This window comes from Epinephelus moara, chromosome 17 (genome assembly GCF_006386435.1).
Source record: "Epinephelus moara isolate mb chromosome 17, YSFRI_EMoa_1.0, whole genome shotgun sequence".
In the NCBI taxonomy this organism is placed as follows: domain Eukaryota; kingdom Metazoa; phylum Chordata; class Actinopteri; order Perciformes; family Serranidae; genus Epinephelus; species Epinephelus moara.
In genome coordinates, this window is record NC_065522.1 from 15,743,329 (window position 1) to 15,748,561 (window position 5,233).

Sequence of the window (5,233 nt, forward strand, 5' to 3'; positions counted from 1 at the left end):
ACCACCCTGCTGGCCAGACGTACCATCCTCCTCAAATGGAAACATTCTCACAGAAGGGATCGCTGACAACATTTCATAAAACCTGGGACACCCTGCTGGCCTATATTAGCAATAACCTTACTTTTACTCCAGATGATGTTGAAGACTCCTAAATAGAAAGAGAGAGAGAGAGAGAGCTGACATGGGTTGTTGGGAGGGATGGTGGGGTTTATTGTGGGGTTTTCTCTCACTCTAAAGCAGACACTCTGGTGTAATTTGAAATGGATGTACCTTTCTGTACTGTCTGCAGAAAATGAATAAATAAATTTGAAAAAAAAAAAAGTGGCTATGCAGGTTGTCTTCATGAGCAGCAATCATAACCCATACTTTGGTTGTTTTGTTAAGTGGTAACCTCTAAAGGTCATAGTAATTGTTGCTGGAGTAACACAGCACTCTGATCTAGGGCTTAGCAAACTTACACCCTGTTGTGTTGCGCAGGTGCACTGCTTTTTAATATGAACTGAATTGAATGCCTTTATTAGGGGCCGGGCAGACAGTCCTGCCAGGACCCTCTTGTTTTCCTGCTCATTCTTCCTTCTTTCTTCTCCTTATTCTTCTTCTTCTTCTTCTTCTTCTTCTTCTTCTTCCGAGGAAATCCTACATCCCATGCACAGAAAACCACCAAACTTTGCACAAAGGTCCAGTCATATGCCACAAGTCAATAGTCCTGACGTTGGCACTACAGCAAGCGTCTAAATTTCAAAACTTTGAAAATTCACAAGAAATCGACCGTATGTGCTACAGCTTCGCAACTTTCACCAAAATGTAGCCCCAATACTGAAGAAACTTTTGTACATTTTGAATTCTGTCCTCATGTGAATCATTGCTGTCAGTGGTAATAGAGTATCTTTACACATCAGTTTTTCACTTAAGGAGTCAATCAATCATTGTTAAAATAAAAAAAAACAAATTAACAACATCTCCATGCTGTCTAGATGCAAGATGTGTATTTTCAGATTTTTGTCTTGATAACTGAATTTTTTACAGCCATTCAAAATTTGCCTTTCCATGCATGGACAGCTGCTCTCCGGCACCCTGGTGACTGTTTTAGTTTCTTCTTTCTTTCCTCAGAGGAAATCCTATTAATAATTGTAATGCTCAAAAATATTTATTTAAAAAACCATTGGGAAACACGTTTCAATGAGTCCTCTATTTTACAGTATTCATGTAATCCTGATGAATGTTTGTTTATTGAAAAGTACAATGTTTTGTAAAATAAGAAATTTGTCTTCATAACTAAATTTTTATACTAGTTTGAAATCTGCCTCTACATCAATGCTGGTGATTATCTACGTCAGTGTGAAACCATGTGTAGTTTCTCACTTGGCACATACAGTCAGGTCCATAATTATTTGGACAATGATACAGTTGTCATCATTTTGGCTCTGTACACTACCACAATGGGTTTTAAATGAAACAATGAATACCTGCTTAAAGTGCAGACTCTCAGCTTTAAAGCTTTTTTCAAAAATTTAGTATGAACCGTGTAGGAATTACAACCATTTCTTCACACAGTCCCCCAACTTTAAGGGCTCATAAGTACTTGGACAAACTAATATAATCATCAATGAAACCATCAGTTTCAATGGTTGCAAATCCTTTACAGTCAATGACTGCCTGAAGTGTTGGACACATAGACATCACCAGTTGCTGGGTTTCTTCCCTGATGATGCTCTGCCAGCCCTTTACTGCAGCTGTCCGCACTTCCTGCTTGTGTTTTGCCTTCAGTTTTGGCTTCAGCAAGTGAAATGCATGCTCAATTGGATTCAGGTCAGGTGATATGACTTGGCCATTGCAGAGCATTTCACTTCTTTGCCTTAAAAATGTCTTTGGTTGCTTTTGCAGTATGCTTCAGGTCACTGTCCAACTGCACTATGAAGCATCGTCCAGTGAGTTTTGAAGCATTAGCAGATAATATAGCCCCAAACACTTCAGCTTTCATCCTGCTGCTTTTGTCAGCAAGAGAAGACTTCACTAGAATAAATACAGAGGGTTTATCACAAGATGTAAACCATTGGTTAGCCTTAAAAAATGGAAGGCCAGATTAGAGTTTGTCAAAAACCATCTAAAATGCCTGTACAGTTGTGGAGCAGCATACTATGGACAGATAAGACAAAGATCAAGTACCGGAATGATGGGAAGAGAAGAGAAGGAACTGCTCATGATCCAAAGCACACTGCTCATGATCTGAAGCACACCACCTCATCAGTGAAGCATGGTGGAGGTAGTGTTATGCCCAGTGGAACTGGTTCTCTTGTATTTATTGATGATGTGACTGCTGATTGAAATGCATGGAAATTCTTTTCCATTTGTGCAATCTGTAATGTCAGGATCACTTTTACCTTTGGTTTGAGAGTGGACACTTGGCTACAGTCACCACATTTTGTACATTTGATGCTGAAACTGTCTGGATTGAAGTCAGGAAATGGTGTTGTACAGTTTTTGCAGATGAAAGTCCTCATAATGTTGACTCTTGCAATTTGGCCTGTGACTTTCTCCTCATTGGTTGGTGTGATTTTGTTTCATTGTCCAAGGAGTGAGGATGTCATTTTTGTTTGTGGTGTAGTGCTGAGGACTTTACAGTTACTGAGGACTTCACAGTCACTTTTTCAAAATGATACCAGCTACTGATAGTATAAAGTCACCATAACCACTGAGAAAGGTCAAATCACAAAAGTTGAAATTGCACCACCGTGCCCAAATGTTGACTCACCTATTCCTCCTTCAACCAACTCAGCCTGTGGTCTCCTGACAAAATCTCAAATCCAAAACTGAAGGTCTTTGCTGCTCTTTTTTTTCCCCCACCTTAAGATGAAAATGGAAATCTGTGTTCTATAATAAATATCATGTTGTCATTTTTCATCCTCCTCACTGTCTTATATTTTACAAATATGTTGTCATTTCTGTCACCATCTGTGCTTCTCAATTCTGGTCCTGTGGACCCACTCTCCCTGCATGTTGTTATCAGGCTTCTGCAGAGCTTGATAACAAGCTTAACATTTGAATCAGGTGTGTTGGAAGACACTGCATCCACATTAGCTTATTTGACTCTGGACTTAAGAAAACAGGTGTTTGTTATTTGCCCTAATCAAGCTGAAATAAAGATCCAACCTCAAGGTCCCACTTTATTTAGAAATGATTTCACTGAAACAAGTCAACAGAAAAACTCAACCTAACAGACACAACACAAACGAAACAAATTGCTTTTTTTGTGATCAACTTTTTATTTATTTATTCATTATTTACACAATGGAGGAGAAGCATCTTTACATCCCCCTCCACATTTCCTTGTTCCCTCCAATCCCACTCCATCCTCACTCCATCCTCACCTTCAAAGCCTAATATGATTAAATCAAGGTGGAGAACAACGACAAAAAGAGATTAAAAAAAAAAGAAAAACACACAAAACACCCACACACAACTCTTAACCCTTTCCCCCTGCTACCTCATGACCCTTACATACATTCATACTCCTGAAGTCCACAATGAGCTCCTTGGTTTTCTTGGTGTTGAGTGTTAGGTTGTTTTCTGTACACCATGTGACCAGGTTGTGGACCTCTGCTCTGTAGGCTGTCTCATCCTCCCCTGTTATGAGCCCGACCAGTCTGGTGTCGTCTGCAAACTTTATTATGGTGTTGCTGGGGTGGAAGGGCTTGCAGTCATGAGTGTACAGAGAATATAACAGGGGGCTCAACACACAGCCCTGGGGGTAGCCAGTGCTGAGGGTTAGGGCGGAAGATGTGTGGGTGCCCAGCCTCACTGTTTGGGGCCGGTTAGTTAAGAAGTCCATAATCCAGTTGCAGGTGTGAACGGAAAGACCAAGGTCAGACAGCTTCCTGATGAGGATGTGGGGGATGATGGTGTTAAACGCCGAGCTGTAATCAGTGAAGAGCATCCTTACATCAATCAATCAATTTTATNTCTTCCAGGACGGACAGACGTGCAATAGATGTCGTACAGAACAGATCAACATGATAAATTAACAGTAATCCGTATGACACAATGAGACAGAAAGAGAGACAGAGAGAGAGACAGAGAGAGAGATGCAGGACAGATGATAATGTTAATAGCTTACAACAACATTAATGAAAGTAATAATATTAGAATTATAATTCCGGTTATTGTGGTACAATATGTTGAAAGTATATATTAATATCTGATAGCTTACATATCTGACAATAATCATATGTGTATAGTAACAGTAGAAGTATGACTAATGATCACAGCAGCAGCAGGAGGCATTTGGCAGGACCACGGCAGCAGCACAACCACACACGTCACAATATCCAGGCACTGCTGCAATATAAGTTAACCTGCGAGACAGTGGAGCACAAAGGCTATGGAGAAGAAGCAGAGTTAGTGACATGCAGTACAGCCGAGTTAGCAAGATGCAGTAACAGGACATGAGAGGGACATAGAGAGAGAGAGAGAGAGAGAGGGAGAGAGAGAGAGAGAGAGAGGGAGAGAGAGAGAGAGAGAGAGAGAGAAGGAGAGAAGGTGCCCGGTGTATTATAGGAGGTCCCCCGGCAGACTAGGCCTAAGTCAGCCTAACTAGGGGCTGGTACAAGGCAAGCCTGAGCCAGCCCTAACTATAAGCTTTATCAAAAAGGAAAGTCTTAAGTCTAGTCTTAAATGTGGAGATGTGGACATATGTCCCACTGCGCTCTAGATGGTTCAGGGCTGTGTGAAGTGCTATGGCGATGGCATCATCCGGCGACCTGTTCGCTCTGTAGGCAAACTGATGTTATTCCGGTGTCGATGGAAGGCTGGTTTTGATGTGCTTAAATACCAGCCTCTCAAAGCACTTCATGACTACAAGGGTAAGTGCCACAGGTCTATAGTCATTCAGGTAGCTGGGGGAGGGCTTATTCGGGACCGGAATGATGGTGGATGTCTCCAGACAGGATGGAATTTTATTAGTAATTCAAATCCCTGACAACCCAGAGTTGAGATCAGGACTCAGAGACGCAGTCCTATACGCCTCTCTGAGCTTCTAGTTCAGTTACCCAGCCATAGTTTTCATAGTTTTATACAAACGGTGTCTGTCCCCCGACCACCTAAATTATTTAAATCTAAAATTAAACAAAGAGGAGTTGTGCATAACAACCTCATAAAAATTAAAACCTCTTCTGTGACAGAAAGACAAAACAGGAGAATTAAATGCGGACTGTTAAATATCAGGTCTCTATCGTCT